Here is a 9208-nt window from a genome sequence, read left to right as displayed (position 1 = left end):
TGTAGACCAGGCTGGCCTCGAACTCAGAAATCCGCCTGCCTCTGCCTCCCGAGTGCTGGGATTAAAGGCGTGCGCCACCACGCCCGGCTTTCATTTTTTATTTAGATAATACATATCAATTTGCAGGCGTTTTTAATGTTTAAAACAGAAAGCCTGTTTCCTTTAATCCACCTTCCCCTTTCTGTAGCCCATGAGACTTCATCAGTCCCCATTCTGGCCCTATCAATCTGAATATTCATGAGGGCCACTTTTCACTCTGTGTTATCATGCAATGTGTACCTGCTGATGCCTGGCTTCTTTCAGTTACAAAGTGTTTCCTTGGTTTGAATACACTGGGAAACAAGTTTCTTCCTTTTCTGGGCTTACTAAGAGTTCCCTGAACATATAACCAGCACTTTGGTTTTCCCTCATATTGGGGTTTCATTTTGGCCTTTAGGCCAACATGAGTGAGGTAACTCTCAATATCAAACAACTGCTTAAGTTCTTGCTTCAAACTCCTCAGAGAACTACACATGGAAACGTCAAATCATATAATAATTCTCTTTCAGATTTTCAGGAGCTACCATGCTGTTGTAGCTAAGACGTATCTCTTGCATTCCCACCAACAATACACAAGCGCTCCCATTTTTCCACATCTTGTCCACCTGGTTATTCTCTGTTCATCCCCTCCTTGTTGACTTTTGCTCCACAACTTTCTGCACCTGCCATACTACAATACCTGTTTGTTTTCGCTGATCACTTCCCACTGGGTCCTACTAAAGACCCGAGGAACCAACTTGATTGCTCATTGCCATACCCCAGGCACCTAGAGCACAGTTGGCACATAGCAGGTATTCAAGAAATCTATGGACTAAGCAACACAGAAACGCTCGAATGGTAACAATTGTAGCAGGGTGAAAGTCAGTAAGGTCCACGGGTTCACTGACAGCTTTGATTTCAACTCTGAGCAGCCTAGGGAATCTCATGGTCTACCCGGTGGCATACAACTAGCTACCAGGCAAGCCAGAGGCCACAGGACAAGCTACCAACATTCCACAGGTAAAACTAAAGCGGTTTAAGCTCTCCAATTATTCACGTAGAGACACACCTGACTCTTTCAAACCTGCTCAGCTGCCGTGATGTGAATGACCACGCTATACTTCAGATATGAGCCAGGCCTAAGGCTGCACCTAGACACTGGCTTTCCTCTGGTTTTCCTTAACTGTCCTAATTCAAGCTTTCAACACAGAGCTTTCCAAAATGAACTCAGCCCAACGTCAAAGCCTCCTACAAATACCTACAGTCTTTTATCCCTGCCAATGGTGCTATCATTTTCTTCATACATCAAACTAAGAATAGCTTGTGCATTGTTGGTGAGACATAAATAAGTTAATGCATTAAGATCAATATGTTTACTATTTTTCCTAGCATCTCCCCCTACCTGCCCCCCCGCGCCCAGTTCTCCATAAACTTAAACACAAGCGGTACACATTACTGCCTGGGTTGCCCAGTGACTTCATTCTGTATCTCGGTTTCTTTACCCATATCTAAGGTCTTCTGTGATACAGCTCTGTACCTGGCTTGCTACTACCTAATGGGACAGCCTCATTATATTTAGGCAAAAGATAGAGAAGAGTCTGTGGACCAGTTAACCTCGTCTGTAACGTACTTCAAAGAGAAGGCTGACCCCAATCTTTGATCAACACAGACATAAGTCCATAGAAGAATTAGCCTTCCCTTCCAAATGCTTCCCGCTCTGCCAGTATTCCTGAGGACCTTATCAACAGGAAACAAAAGCATTATACTACCATAATGAAGTATCTGGCTTTTATTCACTAATTAGAAAAGCCCAAAGATTGTAGCCCAGGGAACAGCTAAATATTTAGGACATTAAAGAAGTTACCAAGGACCAGCTGCCCACAACTCACCACCCACCCCTATTAACCTGTTGTTTACTCAATTCCCAGACAATTTAGGAAAAAACAAAAACAAAATCCAATGGCCAAACCTGAAACCATAGAGGCGCCTGTACCTACAGAAGCTTTATTTTCTAGAAATGGGCGGTGACGATTTTAAATATGCCATTATACTGACAGAAATGCTTCCTGCCCTCAGCTCCTCAGCCAGGAACAGGTGCCAAAGCAAGAGGAGCCTGCTGGGTTCCTTGACATTCAGGTGCTCCAGTGAAATCCTGGAAGCGACTGTAGTATTCTTTAAGCTCTTCCTTCCCGTTTCTAAGTTCTCATTCTTTCAATTTGTCACTTTCATTTCTTGCAGCCCAGCCCACTCTGGTTACAGGCATGCCCACAACCGAACAGAACAAAGTGACAATTTGTGAAAGGGAGGGGTATCTCACTTTTGCTTAGGGATCTTGGCAGATGAAAAGTTCTGCATCTTTGGGAATTAAAATAATGAGGGCTCTTCTCAGGCTGGTAAGGGACCACCCACTTTACAGTCCCTTTAACTGCACGTTGTGGTTGCTTACCGACATCTTCCCCCCCCCCCACCTCACCCCGCCATGCTTCACTTATGAGCGACGGTCAAAAGTGGCTGTCACTAGATCTTTACTCACCCAAGACCATGACCAATTTTGACCACGGTTTCTTTCTTTTCCCTACTCTACCTCTATGGCAGCTACAAGAGGACTTAGAAAATGCTTAGGACAAAAAACCCATTCTTGACTACAGCACTCGGCTCGCACACTCACCTGACTCAGGTCAGGCACTCTGTTAGCCAATGGACGCCCAGCCAAGGATGCAAATCCTGGTCCCTTGTAGTCAGCTCCTAAATATTTAACAAAGAAATAAGACTGAGTGGGGGGTCTCGCGAGGGTCTATCAGAAATTCCCAAATCCAAGTTTTGACTTTTATAGCCTCCGCTTTTCCTGCAGATCCCACTCCCCACCAAATTTAGCAGCTAAGTCGGAGGGATCTCTTGCCCCCAAATAAAAGCAAACCCAGCATGCTTATTTCCCGTCAGTAGCTGACCAGAAAGATCAGACACGCAGAAACTTCGAACACGCCGGATGGGGTTTGAAGGGGGATGGAAGTAAGGGACGTGTTGAGACCCCAAAGCACTTGTTTCCCCGCGTGGAGGCCAAATATGTGAAACCCGCGTCCTCATTGGGCACGAGCTCCGTCCACACTTCTTTCCTCATCGCCCCCCCCTCCGGTTTTCTTCCTTTTTTTTTTTAACCCACGGGGGCCCCCACGCATGCATTATCCTACCAGCTGAGCAGCGCAACAGGGCTAGCTACATTTTTAGAAAGATTATTTCCTTGAGCGAACTCATATGACACCCCCTCAAATACCCCCCCAGGGGGGAAAAAACTATTTCCTGCAGACACTCCAACCGTTTCCAACTTGGGGGAATGCCATTTCAATACGGGGAAGGAGGTTGAAACCGGTCACTAGAGTCGAGGACGTTTGGGGTTACTTAAGCCTGAAAAAACCCAGACCTCCCCCCAAAACTGTTCACAGGGAAAGAAGCCCCCAAATACACGCCAAGTGCATGCAAAGCCACCAAGAACTCCCGGTGATCACGGCAAAAAACTTCTGCGCACGGGAGCTAGTGCCAACTCCCCGCGCCCTCTGCCCGGCCCCAGCAGCTACCTTGGTGACCGGGGAGCCACGCCGGTTTGGGGGATCAGGACCAGGAGAGGGGTTAGCAGCCGCTGGGCAATCCCATGTCCGCGAAGAGGGAGCTCGTTCCGTTAGGATGGGAGCGGAACACCCACACCTCCTCTCGGCGTGCGCTTTCTCTCTCTCCACCCCCTGCCTCCACCTCCTCCACCACCACCACCTCCTCCTCTCCTCCCACCCCGGCAGGCTTGAGGAAACGCTTCAGCAGAACATCCACATGGTTACTGCACTTTGAAGCAGCGCCCGGCTGCTTATATAGGCCGGGAAGCTCCCTGGGCAATGTAGTCCGAGTCCCAGGTCGTGCCGGCGCCTGGGGCTGCGCAGAGGGACTACAAGTCCCAGAATCCCCTGGGCTCCCGGGCTGGGTTCTAAATAGACTCCCGCGCGCTGACCAGGGGTGGGGAGGTGGGAGGGGGGAGGGGCGCCCAGGGTGAAGGCTCGGGTTGCGAACTTGTGTCTGAACACCGGACTCCCCAGGTTTGGCAAGCCCGACCCACTGGGTATGTCCCCTACCCCTCTGAACCCTTCTCTTTTGACTTCTATCTTCCCTTTCCTAAAGTCAGGTGTCCCTAGGGGCCGGAGAGAGAGGAAGAGCTCGGATTACTGCTTCGGGAAGTTTTTACAAGCTATTTACCCACCCCCGCGCGCCCTGTGTCCTGGAGCCAAGAATTTCAGAAATCCGAGGCACAAAAACGCCAGTGTTTGCGGTCAAGAATTAAAGAAACAAGTTTGTCTTTATTAAATCTGTTCTAGTTTTTTATTGGATCCTGCTAGTGTCTGTATGAAAAACTAAGTCTGGAAATGGGGTGGTCCCTGCTATTGAGGATGCGGGGTAATCGTGTGAGAGCCCTTTTCTGAATCCGAGCTGGGTCTGTCTTTCGTCGCCCGGTAGGAGGTAAAAGAAACGCTACCCTGACGAGTGAGCAAATAAAGGAACCATGTTGTGACTTGCTGATGTTGTGATCGCGAAGCAGGAAAGAAATACAAGCCGCGACCTCGGTCCTGACCCCCGCTTCTAAGACCCCTATGCTCCTGGAATCTGTAAACGCTAAAGTAAATAAACCGCAAACCAAAAAAATAAGGGCTTCAGAGAAAACCGCTTATACTAAGATGAGTGCGCCCGTCCAGGCAAGGCGTGCTGCAAGTCTTCAACCCAAGCCGCTGGGCTGAAATGGATTTCCACACACCACAAAATAGTGTAGGCTCCAGGCTGCAAAGTGCTTAGAACTTTGGTTTGGGGAAGAAGAGCTTGCATCACAGGCAAAGTTATCCTACTGTCTCCTTCCCCATCCCACCCCCCAAACCAGACTGCACGTATTCATTCCACAAACGTTCCCCGGGTGTCATCTGGGTGCCAGGCCAGGCACTGTGCCAGGATATGAGAGCGCGCCAAAATATATCATAACATCCTAAATGGGGGTCTGTCTGCTACCGCTAAAGACCTGCTAACAGTAATCCTTGTAATGAAAACAAGTGGTTCTACAGAGCTCAGCCTACCTGCTCTTTCTGTACAGCATGCTATTGAGTGTCACTGATTCTGGGTTTGTAACCTCTGCACAGCAGGTATAAGGCCAAAGACCAGGACAAACCAGGTTAATTTCCATCTCCATTGCAACTCCAACCTGTACCTATACTAAGCACTTGCCCTTTGGGACCTCCATCACTGCCTCCTTAAAGGACTCCCTCCTTCCATTTTAGGAGCAGCCTCTAAGCCCTTAGGCAAATCACCTTGATCCCTTTACCCCAGTTTTGCCATCTAGAGAGGGATTCGATACTCATTAATATTTGCCTGTTCTCTTTTCTTATTATGTGATTCAACAGCCTTGCCTACTCTCGTGAAATTTTAAAAACAAAAGAGGGCAAAATAGGTAACAATTATTGCACATTTAGTGCTCAACCTAACCATTAGGGGCATCACACTGGTACATCCTGTGGCCCAGGCATTGTTTCTAAGTAATTTAAGTAGATCATTTCAGTGATAGCACATGGAAAGCTAAAGGCATGCAGGTTAAGTTATATCCAAAAAGCACCGTTGGCAATCTAGGAAGCATGTGGGGATGCTTCAAGCTGCCTGTCTTTGTCCTCAGGAAAAACCCCAACTTGTCACCACAAAGGAATCCACACCTTTCATATCTGTTGTTTTTTTCCTTTCCCCGATAAAAACAACCTGATCCACTTTCCGAGTCCCTTTGACCCTAACTTTCAAGCAGTTTCAACAAATCAGCCCATGAAGGGAGTGGGGGGTTGCTTCCTGATCTTCTAATGTGGATTTCCAAAAGAATACTTGGCCATAGTGGAGAGATCCTCACCACACTGTAGACACAAGCCCTTGGTCTAGTTTATCATGGTCTTCCCTCCCCAGCCGAAAGTTTCAGTGAGAGACCATGTCTTCCTTACATTTGTGTACTCTAGTCCCCTTGACTCAAAAAGGCTTACCCTTCTGTTTGCACATTTTTGTAGATTTGGAAAAAAAAAAGTTTCCCGAAACCTTGTAATGGAAGGTGCATTGAGCATACAGAAGGCAACAGAAGCATATCTCTCTGAGCATTTGGGCCGTTTAGCTGCTCAGATCAGTTTGCTTTGTCAGTGTGTGCACATAGTGCTGTGTTCAACGTTTGGCAAGTTCTGGAAGCTGCCAGATCACAGGAAAATACTTTTGCTAGTTCTACTAGGGCTCAAAGAGATTCTTTGTGTCAGACAGTTGATGTGTGGCAATGCTAACGGTGATAGATGCTAGAATGAGTGGCTTATACTCCTTCATGAGCTGGGGAGAGGGAGTGTGTGTGTCGGGGGGGAGGATGAGCTGCTGCTTCTTTGTTATAATTTTTCTTGGGAAGAATTTTTCTAGACATGCATCTCCAATCCAGGAGCTATCAGCCATGTATGCACCAAGGATGCAGCTAGTTCTAAAGAAGATGTGAAGTACTTATAAAATACACAGTGAGTTTCAAACCTAAATACACACCTAAACTTCAAACGCAAGGCTTCGGATATGTTGGATCACACACTTGAAATGACTTTTCCTGACTTTTTTACCTTTTAAATTGACTAAAAATTTAATCTGCAACTCAAGTTATATTCTATTGCATAGCGCTAGTCCAGAAAACTGAGAATCCAGCTCCTAAGATAACAATGCCAAATGATGAGGATCAGGGCTGGGCAGATAGTTCAGTGGTTAAATCCCTTACTATAAAAGCATGAAGACCAGGGTTTTGATGGGAAAAGGCAGATAAAAGCCTGGCAGGTGTAGTAACCTGTAATTTCATCACTCCAGAGGCAGGAAACAGACCCCCAGGGCATGCTGGCTAGGTACACTAGCTGGAACTGGTGAGTTTTGGGTACAGTGAGAGACCCTGTCTAGTAAATATAAAGGGACATGACATAATATCAGCAGTATCACCTCTGGGCCTTGACATGCTTATACATACATATGTGCCATGAACAAATATCCCTATACATATGCAAACGTGTATACATAAACACATACCATACATGTGCCTAGTTTAAAAAAAAAAAGATAATCTGCCACAAAAGTCCCCATGTGTAACTTTACCCTTGAAATGCCCACCCAGGGAGGTCAGAGGACTTTGCAGTCAGGACAGTGTTAGAGACTGAGTCTGAAGAAAGTCCAAAGCTAGCACAGCAGCTTACTCCAGGGAAACCCCACAAATAGAAACAGTTTTTGTCAGCAGTCCATGGCTGCAGACTTGGACTAAATTCTAAATTCATCTGCTGAGAAACCCACCCTCAGGTCCCCTCCTACTAAAGAAAGCAAGATGTGCCAAGGAAAGCAGGATGCAGAAAAAGCAAGGCTGACAACCAGCTGCACCATTAATATCCAAGGTGTGTGCTTGTGGAGAGAGTGATGTGACTAATCCTCTCCAGCCTTGTCGGACCAGACAGTCATTGAGTTACAGGACACGAAAGAGCTTTCAAACCTTACCTGAGCTTTACCAAAACAAAAACATGAGCACCAAGGCCAGGAAAAGAGAGCAGCTCACCCTGAGACCGTGCCTGGCCACAAACCCAGTGTCAGCTTGTTGGAACACAAATCCCTAGTTTCCTCTAGTCACAAAGTCCAGTCTTACATGACTATCATAGTGAGCCTTGAATGTTTCAGTAAATAGCTTCTCCAAGTCCCCCTTAAATGGAAAGACAACAAGCTGATACTCAAATCAGAATTTATTCTGTCTTGGAGAGAACATCTTTTTTTACCTGGTGTGATGGACTACCATTGAGCATGAGAAATATCGGTAAAGAGAAATTGATATTGTCTATGTAGTTACTAGATTATCTTTCCTGGCCATTTTTTAACCTTCTATGGTAGAAGAAAGAGGACATAGTTCTTTTGGATAATTTTATAAAACTCTTAGACAAACATGTCTAAACACCAACAGATATTCCAAATAGTAGTAGCATCAGTCCTTGGAGTTTTTGCACTGAATGGTCCAAATCCCAGTCATAGGCACACTCAACAAGACTATTGTGTTTGAGCTTTCTGTGTGGTTTTTGTTCTTACAGGCAAGATAAGATCTTTGAAGATGAGTATTTGTGTACCGTTTGTAGCTCTAACTTGGGCACTGGGTAAAGAGGGGGTGTTCAGCACTTATTGAGTCATGAGGTCTTAGAATTCTAAGGATGGCCAGGAGCAGTGATAACCTGCAGACCCCAATAGTCTACACAAGATGAGACAGAGCTGGAATTTAAAAAAACAAACAAAGAAAAAAACAGGAAAGAGGAGAAGTTAGTCTGAAGCTTAGAAAGGGAAGGCATTTCCTGTATCCAGACCCAGGACATCCTGTTCCGCCAAGAGAAAACATCACAAATTGGAGGCTCTTCGTTTGTTGTCTGATCTCTAGAATTTAGAAGAGCCTGCTACTTAGTCACCTGAGGACTAGAGGGAACTGGGATGAAGTGTCAGTGACCACACCAGGCAGGCAACACAGAAGTTACAAAAGTCAGCAAAAAACTGGGTTGGGTTTGTAGCTCTGTAGTAGAGGATTCACTTAGCATGCTTTTTAAAAATATAGGCAAAAACTAGTTGCTACTGCTTTTTTTCCATATGGAAAAGGCAGCTATGCCACCCCTGATGGTATTATTGTCCATGCTGTCTGGAATCCCAAAACCATAAGGATTATTAATTTCTTACACATTATTTTCCTGTGAAACATGCAAAGTCAGGAGTTTACCACAAAGTAGAACATCCAGCCCCACTTCCTGCCTCCCATCTATAAGACTGTTGTTAACCTAACGTGCTAGGGCAGGCAAACTGGACCAGGACTCTTGAAATGCCTTGCTGACTTTTTATTATTACACTATCATTATTCCAGCAGAAATGAAATCCAGGTGTCAAAGGAGGTTCGGAAAGCTACTTTGTTGTTTTGAGATGGGCGTCTCACAAAATAACCCAACTCACCCGAACTCAGGGGCCTTCAGCTCCTTATGTGAATACAGTCATATTCCACTATGCCTCGCCTGAAGCTCTACTGTATGCAAGAATTCAGGAATCCATTTTTTTTAAAAAATCATATATAGGTATAGTTAAAAATTAATTATTTTGCAGCTTGTAGGGAAATGATTTATTTAGG

The 9208-nt window shown here is 45.8% G+C and overlaps 1 protein-coding gene across 13 annotated transcripts in view; it reads right to left on the bottom strand.

Annotated features, from left to right (window-relative positions):
• Itpr1 (inositol 1,4,5-trisphosphate receptor type 1) overlaps positions 1 to 3778 on the bottom strand; it is a 336899-nt gene extending 333121 nt beyond the window's left edge. For 11 of the 13 annotated variants that reach the window (XM_029478976.1, XM_029478977.1, XM_029478980.1 and 8 more), the window contains exons 1-2: positions 3591 to 3778; positions 2687 to 2763 (exon numbers count right to left, since the gene is read on the bottom strand). The gene's annotated coding sequence lies outside the window, so the exon portion shown is untranslated. The remainder of the gene's footprint in view (positions 1 to 2686; positions 2764 to 3590) is intronic. The other 2 variants (XM_029478988.1, XM_029478989.1) reach the window with 1 other exon arrangement.
• Between the last annotated feature and the right edge of the window lie 5430 nt (positions 3779 to 9208).

The sequence above is a fragment of the Mus caroli genome, chromosome 6, assembly GCF_900094665.2.
Source record: "Mus caroli chromosome 6, CAROLI_EIJ_v1.1, whole genome shotgun sequence".
Lineage (NCBI taxonomy): Eukaryota > Metazoa > Chordata > Mammalia > Rodentia > Muridae > Mus > Mus caroli.
Note: the sequence above shows the minus strand (reverse complement) of the source record. Positions and strands in the feature narration are given on the sequence as shown.